Below are 13,267 nucleotides of genomic sequence, written 5' to 3'. Positions count from 1 at the left end.
AGCAGCACGGGTAAAATGGCTACTAGCAGCGTGGGTATCCGCGCTACTAGTATCGCGCTACAGCTAATAGTTAGTAGTAGCATGGGTGCACCCGCGCTACTACTAAAAAGTTAGTAGTAGCGCTGGTGCACACCCGCGCTACTACTATCAAAATAGTAGTAGCGCTTCTAGTATACTAGGCGCTACTACTATGCTAGATATTAGTAGCGTGTAGTTTTCCCCAGCGCTACTACTAACAAATTATAAATTAAAAAAAATAAAAATTACGTGCATTATTCATAGATAGAAATCAGGGACACGTCCAGTGCAAAATAAATTAAACACACACAACCGAAGGTGGCTACCTTCCCTAGTGTTCCACCACCAGCCTAAACAGACCACTTCTCTACATGTATCTACCAAGGCTCGGAGTTGAGACGCCGGAGGACCCGAATCCTCCCTCACCCCGAAAGATGGCATCGAGGTCCTCTACCTCGGTGACATCCGGCATCATGATCACATGGACGATCATCCATGCGGCGCGGTTGATGTGCTTCACGTCGAAGTCCACCTCTAAGTGGTTGAAGAGCACGACGCCCACTAGGATGTCGTAGTCAGTGTCAATCATCCCTACGGCCACGTCGGGAAAGTGAAAACTTGTTAGTACGCATTAGAGTTCAAATCCGGTAGGGTATTTTCTTTCTTTTTAGCACATGCACATGCATCAATAGTAACAGCCGGAGGCTAGTCCTTACTTTTTGCTTGAGACATGAAGAAGGCCAGGTACCCTCTTTGTTGCACGAATGAATCAAAGGAAGACACTGCCACAAGACATGAAGAAGGCTGGGTACCCTCCTTCTGTAAATAGCTCAAGTGCCTGAAGTTGCAAGGAATCTTAATACAATGAACTCATAGTAATGCATAATAACAAGAAAAAAGAAGAAAATCATGAATCCTAAAGAAAAAGATCATTATGTGAGTCAAGATAATATGGGTAAAAGTATTCATTAATAAGAAAATTGGGCTGAGATTTCTCAAGTGACATTTGTTTCACCAACAACGATTAGTGACGAGGCATGTAAGATTTACCTGCGCAGCATCAGCATACCCTCTGGTCCTTGCAAGAACTTGAAGACCAAGGTTCTAGCTTTCTCCCCACTGACTAGCACAAGTGCAGCAGCACCGTCACTGTACATTAACCCAAGATCTGCTTTTCATAGGAACAGTAAAAGCTCTACTTAACCCAAGATCTGCAATTTTCAGTATCATCTTCTCCTTGTCAACCAATAGATTTTGGGCTTTAAATCCCTATGATATCAAAGAGGAACAATCGTAAATCACATTAGCAACAATTGCAATATGTTGTATGGGCCGATAAATACAGCAACATAAATTAGAAAACAAAGGTCTAACCGATGAAGGACACCATGGCCATGGCAGTGTGCAATTCCTTTGCATAACTGATACAAAAAACTCTACAAGAAAGTAAAGAAAGTTGTCTATTAGCCCAAAACAGACCTATCAAAATTAAACTGGGCTCTGCCATCTTCTATCCAATGAAAATTAACGATAGCATCCTCAAAAAAAGGCATGAAGATGAATTGATTCCAAAGCTAACAACAAATTAATCTGTACTTGAGTGTATGCAAAATAGAGAATGCCGGCAGCAGTCAACATTGAGTTTCAACCATTATACTAGCACTACTTAGTTCCTAATTTAGTCTCCTGCAACTAGGCTAGAGTAGTAGAGTTTGCATATTTTTTGACAAATTCAAACCGGCTACAAATTTACATTGTAGTTCGCTCTAATTGCATATCAATGTTCTGCACGTTTCCGATGCAAAACTCAGAGTTCAGAATGGGCATATACAAGGAAGTGCCAAGTCCTCAGATCGATGGATAGGAGACTCAGCCGACGTAGCATCGGCAGAAAGCCAAGTGAGTAGGGCAAGGGCAAATCAGCCTCAAAACTAATTAAAATCGCTACCTTGACGACCTGAGTTGGGAGCGGCTTAGGGGCGGGCCCACGACAGTAGGCCTTGAACCTGTACATATCCTTGCAATTTGACTCAAAAATAAAAACAGGGCAGCTTAATTTCAGTCGCCACAACCAAATTTTTCAAAAATTTGCCACCCTTTTCTTCTACATCGTAGCGCAGAAATCTACCGATGTGTATGCGCATGCTTGACAATTTTTGAATAAACTGAGCACAAGCATACAATCTCCTAGTATAATCAGTACACCCACACGAGATTCAAAGCTATGAACAGAGGACAGCCACATCTAGAACATGACAGATCACTCAGGAAACTCCCTAGAATTCCATGCAATTTGTGCAACCGTGGACAGAGTACACGCCCAGAGGGCGGGCAGCGGGGTAGATCTCGGCTGAGCTTACCCGGTCGAGCTCCCGAAGGAGGGAGAGGCCGGCGACAGCGAAGTAGGCGAGGGTGAGGTGGTTGACCTCCTGCGTGGCGTAGCCGTCAGGGAGCTCGGATGAAATGAGCTCCAGGAACGTCGCGTGGCGCGCGCGTGCGAACTCGACCGGCTCCTCCTGGTCCCTCATCTCCGGCGGTCATCGATCGTGGAAAGTGAAGGCCTCTCTCTCCTCATCGCCGCCGATTGGTCTGACCGATGCAGGGGCACGAATCCTGGCGTGCTTGGGACTTTGGGAGGGGGCTAAGATGAGGTGATGGTCCCTCGGGGCCGCCGCACTGCCCCACCTCCATGCCGCGGCGAGGAGCAGCCCGGGCTGGCCGTGGTGATGGGCCTTGTCGGCTGGGCGGTGGAGGATCCCGGCATGGATCAGACAAATGGAGAGATCCCATCAACAAAGGAGATGAGAGGAGGTGGAGGGGATGTGAATTGGGGGTGGGTGGGGTGCGGGAGTGGGTGGACTGGGACGGTTGACGGGATGGGGGATGGGACTGAAATGCTAGCGGTAGCGCAGGGTATCTCACTGGCGCTACAGATATTCACTTAGCAATGGCGATGGTTTAAAACCCACGCTACTACTACGGTCTATCCGCGAGGCACAGTCGAGAATATTTACTAATAGCGTGTTATTTTTTGCCACGCACTACTAGTAAATAGTACCAGTAGCGCGGGTCATTATAGCGCGCTACTAGTAAATAGTAGTAGCGTGGGTAAATAAAGAGCGCTACTAGTAAGCGTCTATGTATAAGCTTTTCTCTAGTAGTGTATGATAAGTTTGATACTTGATATTTGTTTTGAGATATAAAGATGGTGATATTAAAGTCATGCTAGTTGAGTAGTTGTGAATTTGAGAAATACTTGTGTTGAAGTTTGTGATTCCCGTAGCATGCACGTATGGTGAACCGTTATGTGATGAAGTCGGAGCATGATTTATTTTTTGATTGCCTTCCTTATGAGTGGCGGTCGGGGACGAGCGATGGTCTTTTCCTACCAATCTATCCCCCTAGGAGCATGCGCGTAATACTTTGCTTTGGTAACTTGTAGATTTTTGCAATAAGTGTATGAGTTCTTTATAACTAATGTTGAGTCCATGGATTATACGGACTCTCACCCTTCCACCTTTGCTAGCCTCTCTAATACCGCGAACCTTTCACCGGTATCATACACCCACCATATACCTTCCTCAAAACAGCCACCATACCTACCTATTATGGCATTTCCATAGCCATTCCGAGATATATTGCCATGCAACTTTCCACCGTTTCGTTTATTATGACACACTCCATCATTGTCATATTGCTTAGCATTATCACGTAGTTGACATTGTATTTGTGGAAAAGCCACCATTCATAATTCTTTCATACATGTCACTCATGCATCATTGCATATCCCGGTACACCGCCGGAGGCATTCATATAGAGACATATTTTATTCTAAGTATCGAGTTGTAATTGTTGAGTTGTAAGAAAAATAAAAGTGTGATGATCATCATTATTAGAGCATTGTCCCACTGAGGAAAGGATGATGGAGACTATGATTCCCCCATAAGTCGGGATGAGACTTCGGACAAAAATAAATAAATAAAAGAGGCCAAAGAAGCCCAAATAAAAAAAGAGGCCATAAAAAAGGAGAAGGCCCAAATAAAAAAATACAAAAAATACAAAAATGAGAGAAAAAGAGAGAAGGGACAATGCTACTATCCTTTTACCACACTTGTGCTTCAAAGTAGCACCATGATCTTCATGATAGAGAGTCTCCTATGTTGTCACTTTCATATACTAGTGGGAATCTTTCATTATAGAACTTGGCTTGTATATTCCAATGATGGGCTTCCTCAAATTGCCCTAGGTCTTCATGAGCAAGCAAGTTGGATGCACACCCACTTAGTTTCTTTTTGAGCTTTCATATACTTATAGCTCTAGTGCATCCGTTGCATGGCAATCGCTACCCACTCACATTGATATCTATTGATGGGCATCTCCATAGCCCGTTGATACGCCTAGTTGATGTGAGACTATCTTCCCTTTTTGTCTTCTCCACAACCACCACTCTATTCCACCTATAGTGCTATATCCATGGCTCACGCTCATGTATTGTGTGAAGATTGAAAAAGTTTTGAGAATGTCAAAAGTATGAAACAATTGCTTGGCTTGTCATCGGGGTTGTGCATGATTTAAATATTTTGTGTGGTGAAGATAGAGCATAGCCAGACTATATGATTTTGTAGGGATAACTTTCTTTAGCCATGTTATTTTGAGAAGACATAATTGCTTTGCTAGTATGCTTGAAGTATTATTATTTTTATGTCAATATGAACTTTTGTCTTGAATCTTTCGGATCTGAATATTCATACCACAATTAAGAAGAATTACATTAAAATTATGCCAAGTAGCACTCCGCATCAAAAATTCTGTTTTTATCATTTACCTACTCGAGGACGAGCAGGAATTAAGCTTGGGGATGCTTGATACGTCTCCAACGTATCTATAATTTTTGATTGCTTCGTGCTATATTATCTACTGTTTTCGACATTGTTGGGCTTTATTATCCACTTTTATATTGTTTTTGGGACTAACCTATTAACCGGAGGCCTAGCCCAGAATTGCTATTTTTTGCCTGTTTTAGGGTTTTGAAGAAAAGGAATATCAAACGGAGTCCAAACGGAATGAAACCTTCGGGAACGTGATTTTCTCAACGAACAAGACCAGAGAGACTTGGACCCTACGTCAAGAAAAGAAACAGGAGGCCACGAGGTAGGGGGCGCGCCCACCAGGCGCGCCGTCCACCCTCATTGGCCCCATGTTGCTCTACCGACGTACTCCTTCCTCCTATATATACCTACGTACCCCCAAACGATCAGATACGGAGCCAAAAACCTAATTCCACCACCGCAACTTTCTGTATCCACGAGATCCCATCTTGGGGCCTATTCTAGAGCTCCGCCGGAGGGGGCATCGACCACAGAGGGCTTATACATCAACACCATAGCCCCTCCGATGAAGTGTGAGTAGTTTACCTCATACCTACGGGTCCATAGTTAGTAGCCAGATGGCTTCTTCTCTCTTTTTGGATTTCAATACAATGTTCTCCCCCTCTCTTGTGGAGAACCATTCAATGTAATCTTCTTTTTGCGGTGTGTTTGTTGAGACCGATGAATTGTGGGTTTATGATCAAGTCTATCTATGAATAATATTTGAATCTTCTCTGAATTCTTTTATGTATGATTGGTTATCTTTGCAAGTCTCTTTGAATTATCAGTTTGGTTTGGCCTACTAGATTGATCTTTCTTGCAATGGGAGAAGTGCTTAGCTTTGGGTTTAATCTTGCGGTGTCCTTTCCCAGTGACAGTAAGGGCAGCAAGGCACGTATTGTATTGTTGCCATCGAGGATAACAAGATGGGGTTTTCTTCATATTGCATGAGTCTATCCCTCTACATCATGTCATCTTGCTTAAGGCATTACTCTATTTTAACTTAATACTCTAGATGCATGCTGGATAGAGGTCGATGAGTGGAGTAATAGTAGTAGATGTAGGTAGGAGTCGGTCTACTTGTCTCGGACGTGATGCCTATATACATGATCTTACCTAGATATTCTCATAACTATGCTCAATTCTGTCAATTGCTCAACAGTAATTTGTTCACCCGCCGTAGAATACATATGCTCTCGAGAGAAGCCACTAGTGAAACCTATGGCCCCCGGGTCTATCTTTATCATATTGATCTCCTACTACTTAGTTATTTCCTTTGCTATTTACTTTGCCTTTATTTTACTTTCCATCTTTATCATAAAAATACCAAAAATATTATCTTATCATATCTATCAGATCTCACTCTCTTAAGTTGCCTTATAGGGATTGACAACCCCTATTTGCGTTGGTTGCGAGGATTTATTTGTTTTGTGCAGGTGCGAGGGACTCGCGCGTACCCTCCTACTGGATTGATACCTTGGTTCTCAAAAACTAAGGGAAATACTTACGCTACTTTGCTGCATCATCCCTTCCTCTTCGGGGAAAACCAATGCAGTGCTCAAGAGGTAGCAAACAACTTGGCATTTTCGTAGGCTTGGGTTCTCCATTCATCGAGTGAGCTAATATCAAATAACCTCTTCTCACCGGCAAGTTTGAAATCATAATTGAGCTCTTTAATAGCCCAATAAGCCTTATATTCTAGTTCGAGAGGTAAATGACATGCTTTTCCATAAACCATTTTATACGGAGACATATACCCATAGGATTTTTATATGCAGTTCTATAGGCCCATAATGCATCATCAAGTTTCTTGGACCAATTCTTTCTAGACCTATTGACAGTCTTTTGCAAAATTAATTTGAGCTCTCTATTACTCAATTCTACTTGACCACTAGACTGAAGGTGATAAGGGGATGCAATTCTATGATTAACATCATACTTAGCAAGCATTTTACGGAAAGCACCATCAATAAAATGTGAACGACCATCAGTCATTAAATAACTAGGGACTCCAACTGTTGGAAAAATAACTTCTTTAAGCATTTTAATAGAAGTGTTATGATCAGCACTACTAGTTGGAATAGCTTCTACCCACTTAGTAACGTAATCAACAACAACTAAAATATGTGTATATCCATTAGAGGAAGGAAAAGGTCCCATATAGTCAAAGCCCCAAACATCAAATGGTTCAATAACGAGTGAATAGTTCATAGGCATTTCTTGACGTCTACTAATATTACCAATTCTTTAACATTCATCACAAGATAAGACAAACTTACGGGCATCCTTGAAGAGAGTAGGCCAATAAAAACCCAATTGCAATACCTTATGTGCAGTTCTATCTCCAGCATGGTGTCCTCCATAAGCTTTGGAGTGGCACTTGCGTAGGATCTGTTCCTGTTCATGCTCAGGTACACAACGTCTAATAAGACCATCTACTCCTTCTTTATAAAGATGTGGGTCATCCCAAAAGTAATGCCTCAAATCATAGAAGAACTTTTTCTTTTGCTGGGACGTGAAACTAGGGGGTATAAACTTAGCAACAATATACCATGGAGCAGTATGAGAAGGAGTAGATGGTGTTATTAGACGTTGTAACATGACAAGCTATCATCAATAGGAAGTGGGTCATCAAGCACATTTTCTAACCTAGACAAGTTGTCTGCAATGGGGTTCTCAGCTCCCTTTCTATCAACAATATGTAAGTCAAATTCTTGTAGTAAGAGAACCCATCTAATAAGTCTAGGTTTAGCATCTTTCTTTTCCATAAGATATTTAATAGCAGCATGATCCGTGTGAATAGTTACTTTAGAATCAACAATATAAGGTCCGAACTTATCACAAGCAAATACAACTGCTAAGAATTCTTTTTCAGTAGTAGCATGATTTCTTTGAGCATTGTCTAGGGTTTTACTAGCATATTGAATAATGTTTAATTTCTTATCAACTCTCTGCCCTAGAACAACACCTACAACATAATCACTAGCATCACACATAATTTCAAAGGGTAAATTCCAATCAGGTGGCTGAACAATAGGTGCAGAGATCAATGCTTTCTTAAGTATTTCAAATGCTTCTACACAATCATCATCAAAGACAAATGGTATATCTTTTTGTAATAAATTAGTCAGAGGCCGAGAAATTTTTGAGAAGTCATTAATGAACCTCCTATAAAATCCGGTGTGACCAAGGAAACTTCTTATACCTTTGATGTCCTTGGGGCATGGCATCTTTTCAATAGCATCAACCTTGGCTTTATCAACTTTAATACCTCTTTCAGAAACTTTATGCCCCAAGACAATACCTTCATTAACCATAAAGTGGCACTTTTCCCAATTCAAGACAAGATTAGTTTCTTCACATCTCTGCAAAACTCGATCAAGGTTGCTCAAGCAATCATCAAAAGAAGATCCATAGATGGAGAAATCGTCCATGAAAACCTCACAAATCTTTTCACAAAAGTCAGAGAATATAGCCATCATGCATCTTTGAAAGGTAGCAGGTGCATTACATAAACCAAAAGGCATATGTCTATAAGCAAAAGTACCAAAAGGGCAAGTAAAAGTAGTCTTTGATTGATCTTTGGCTGACACGGGTATTTGAGAGAAACCAGAATAACCATCTAGAAAGCAAAAATGTGTATGTTTGGATAATCTTTCTAGCATTTGATCGATAAAAGGTAAGGGGTAATGATCCTTTTTAGTGCCTTATTTAATTTGCGGAAATCAATTACCATCCTATAACCTGTAATAATTCTTTGAGGAATCAATTCATCTTTATCATTAGGAACGACAGTAATACCTCCCTTCTTAGGGGACACAATGGACAGGACTTACCCACTAACTATCAGCAACGGGATAAATTATACCTGCCTCAAGGAGCTTTAGTATTTCCTTTCTTACCACTTCTTTCATTTTAGGATTCAGCCGTCGTTGATGATCACGAACTAGTTTAGCATCTTCTTCCAAATTTATTTTATGTTGACATAGAGTGGGACTAATGCCCTTAAGATCATCAAGAGTATACCCAATAGCAGCACGGTGCTTCTTCAGAGTTTTCAATAATCTCTCTTCCTCATGCTCTGAAAGGTTAGCACTAATAATAACAGGATATATCTTTTTCTCATCAAGATAAGCATATTTAAGAGTATCAGGCAACGGTTTAAGCTCAAACACGGGATCACCCTTGGGTGGAGGAGGATCCCCTAGGATTTCAACAGGCAAATTGTGTTTCAGAATAGGTTCCTGTTTAAAGAATACTTCATCTATTTCCCTTCTTTCATTCATAAACATATCATTTTCATGGTCTAGCAAATATTGTTCTAAAGGATCACTAGGAGGTACGGCAATAGAAGCAAGACCAATAATTTCATCCTTACTAGGTAATTCTTCTTCACGGTGTTGTCTACTAAATTTAGAGAAATTAAATTCATGAGACATATCATCTAAACCATAGTAACAACATCCTTTTGCAATCTATGGTAGCATTAACAGTGTTTAAGAAGGGTCTACCAAATATAATGGGACAAAAGCTATCTTGTGGGGAACCAAGAACAAGAAAATCAGCAGGATATTTAGTTTTCCCACACAAGACTTCAACATCCCTAACAATTCCCATTGGTGAAATAGTATCTCTATTGGCAAGTTTAATTGTGACATCAATATCTTCTAACTCAACAGGTGCAATATCATGCATAATTTCTCTAGATAGGCCAATAGGTATTGCACTAGCACTGGCACCCATATCACATAAACCATGATAACAATGATCTCCTATTTTAACAGAAATAACAGGCATGCCTACCGTAGGTCTAGGTTTATCTTCAGCACAAGGTTTAGCAATTCTAGCAGATTCATCACAGAAATAAATAACATGCCCATCAATATTATCAGCCAAGAGATCTTTAACAATAGCAATATCATGTTCAACTTTAATTTGCTTAGAAGGTGTATAAGTTTTAATATTGCTTTTACGAACCACGGTTGAAGCTTTAGCATGATCCTTTATCCTGACAGGGAAATGTGGTTTCTCAACATAAGAAGTAGGAACAATAGGATCATTATAAGTGATAGTCTTTTCTTCAACTTTAATAGGTGCAACTACTTTTACTTCTATGTGAGGATGATATTTAAACCACTTCTCCTTGGGGAGATCAACATAAGTAGCAAAAGATTCACAGAAAGAAGCTACTATCTTAGAGTCAAGTCCATATTTAGTGCTAAATTTACGGAAAACATCGGTATCCATAAAACATTTAACACAATCAAACCTAGGTGTCATACCTGACTCCTTACCTTTGTCGAGGTCCCAATCTTCAGAGTTGCGTTTAATTCTTTCCAACAAATCCCATTTGAATTCAATAGTCTTCATCATAAAAGAGCCAGCACAAGAAGTATCAAGCATGATGCGATTGCTATCAGAAAGCCGAGCATAAAAATTTTGAATAATCATTTCTCTTGAGAGCTCATGATTGGGGCATGAATATAACATTGATTTAAGCCTCCCCCAAGCTTGAGCGATGCTTTCTCCTTCGCGAGGCCAAAAATTATATATATAATTGCGATCACGATGAACAAGATGCATAGGATAAAACTTCTGATGAAATTCCAATTTCAATCATTTGTAGTTCCATGACCCCATATCATCACATAGCCTATACCATGTCGATGCATCTTCCTTCAAAGATAAAGGGAAGACCTTCTTCTTAACAACATCTCCGGGTACACCTGCAAGCTTAAATAATTCACAAACTTCATCCACATATATTAAGTGCTCATCAGGATGCTTTGTTCCATCTCCTACAAAAGGATTAGCTAGAAGTTTTTCTATCATACCCGAAGGAATTTCGAAGCAGACATTTTCATTTTCAGTAGGTTCAGTAGGTTGAGGAGCAACTCTTTGCTCTAATGGTCGGGGTGAAGATACCCCGAACAAGCCCCTCAGAGGATTACTTTCCATAGTAACAAGTGACAGTAAATTTCAGCACACTATATAAATTTTTCCTTACCAAATTCCACCTACCAAAGGCGCTTCACTGCCCGTCAACGGCGCCAGAAAAGATTCTTGATGACCCACAAGTATAGGGGATCTATCGTAGTCCTTTCGATAAGTAAGAGTGTTGAACCCAACGAGGAGCAGAAGGAAATGATAAGCAGTTTCCAGCAAGGTATTCTCTGCAAGTACTGAAATAAGTGGTAACAGATAGTTTTGTGATAGGATAATTTGTAATGAGCAACAAGTAACAAAAGTAAATAAAGTTCAGCAAGGTGGCCCAATCCTTTTTGTAGCAAAGGACAAGCCTGGACAAACTCTTATATAGAGAAAAGAGCTCCCGAGGACACATGGGAATATCGTCAAGCTAGTTTTCATCACGTTCATATGATTCACGTTCGGTACTTTGATAATTTGGTATGTGGGTGGACTGGTGCTTGGGTATTGTCCTTACTTGGACAAGCATCCCACTTATGATTAACCTCTATTGCAAGCATCTGCAACTACAACAAAAGTATTAAGGTAAACCTAACCATAGCAGGAAACATATGGATCCAAATCAGCCCCTTACGAAGCAACACATAAACTAGGGTTTAAGCTTCTGTCACTCTAGCAACCCATCATCTACTTATTACTTCCCAATGCCTTCCTCTAGGCCCAAATAATGGTGAAGTGTTATGTAGTCGACGTTCACATAACACCACTAGAGGAGAGACAACATACATTTCATCAAAATATCGAACGAATACCAAATTCACATGACTACTAATAGCAAGACTTCTCCCATGTCCTCAGGAACAAACGTAATTACTCACAAAGCATAATCATGTTCATAATCGGAGGGGTATTAATATGCATATAGGACCTGAACATATGATCTTCCACCAAATAAACCAACTAGCATCAACTACAAGGAGTAATTAACACTACTAGCAACCTACTAGCCCCAATCCCGGACATGAAGACAAGAATTGGATACAAGAGATGAACTAGGGTTTTGAGAGGAGATGGTGCCGATGAAGATGTTGATGGAGATTGCCCTCTCCCGTTGAGAGGAGCGTTGGTGATGACGATGGCGATGATTTCCCCCTCCCGGAGGGAAGTTTCCCCGGCAGAACAGCTCTGCCAGCACCCTAGATTGGTTCCGCCAAGGTTCCGCCTCGTGGCGGCGGAGTTTCGTCCGAGGAGATGGCTTCTGGTTTTTTTCTCATCGAAAGACTTCATATAGCAGAAGATGGACATCGGAGGGCCACCAGGGGGCCCACGAGGTAGGGGGCGCGCCTAGGGGGGTAGGGTGCGCCCCCACCCTCGTGGGCAGGGTGTGGCCCCCTGGTGAACTTCTTGCGCTCGGTATTTTTTATATATTCTGAAAACGTCTTCCGTGAAGTTTCAGGACTTTTGGAGCTGTGCAGAATAGGTCTCTAATATTTGCTCCTTTTCCAGCCCAGAATCCCAGCTGCCGACATTCTCACTCTTTATGTAAACCTTGTAAAGTAAGAGAGAATAGGCATAAGTATTGTGACATAATGTGTAATAATAGCCCATAATGCAATAAATATCGATATAAAAGCATGATGCAAAATGGACGTATCAGTCTTTCTCTAGGAACGTATTAAAACAAAGAGCTAAAGCGCGAGCTATTAATCCACAACATAATTTGCAAAGAAAATTTAGACTATGTTCATGATAATTAAGTTCATCTAATTAAATTATTCAATGAACTCCCACTCAGATAGACATCCCTCTAGTCATCTAAGTGATACATGATCCGAATCAACTAGGCCGTGTCCGATCATCACGTGAGACAGACTAGTCATCAACCATGAACATCTCCATGTTGATCGTATCTACTATACGACTCATGTTCGACCTTTCGGTATCTCGTGTTTCGAGGCCATGTCTGTACATGCTAGGCTCGTCAAGTCAACCTAAGTGTTTTGCATGTGTAAATCTGGCTTACACCCATTGTATTCGAATGTTAGAATCTATCACACCCGATCATCACGTGGTACTTCAAAACAACGAGCCTTCGCAACGCCGCACAGTTAGGGGGAACACTTTCTTGAAATTTTAGTGAGGGATCATCTTATTTATGCTACCGTCGTTCTAAGAAAATAAGATGTAAACATGACAAACATCACATGCAAATCATAAAGTGACATGATATGGCCAATATCATCTTGCGCCTTTGATCTCCATCTTTGAGGCACGGCATGAACACCATCGTCACCGGCATGACGCCATGATCTCCATCATCATGTCCTCATGAAGTTGCCTCGCTAACTATTACTTCTACTACTATGGCTAACGGTTAGCAATAAAGTAAAGTAATTACATGGCGTTTTCATTGACACGCGGGTCATAAATAAATTAAGACAACTCCTATGGCT

At 41.0% G+C, this 13,267-nt stretch overlaps 1 pseudogene; it reads right to left on the bottom strand.

The window, feature by feature from the left end:
• Window positions 1-276: 276 nt before the first annotated feature.
• On the bottom strand, window positions 277-2,546 carry LOC123153607 (uncharacterized; annotated as a pseudogene).
• Window positions 2,547-13,267: the final 10,721 nt, after the last annotated feature.

This window comes from Triticum aestivum, chromosome 7A (genome assembly GCF_018294505.1).
Source record: "Triticum aestivum cultivar Chinese Spring chromosome 7A, IWGSC CS RefSeq v2.1, whole genome shotgun sequence".
Lineage (NCBI taxonomy): Eukaryota > Viridiplantae > Streptophyta > Magnoliopsida > Poales > Poaceae > Triticum > Triticum aestivum.
The sequence above is the reverse complement of the archived record's forward strand: the minus strand, read 5'-3'. Positions and strand labels throughout refer to the sequence as shown.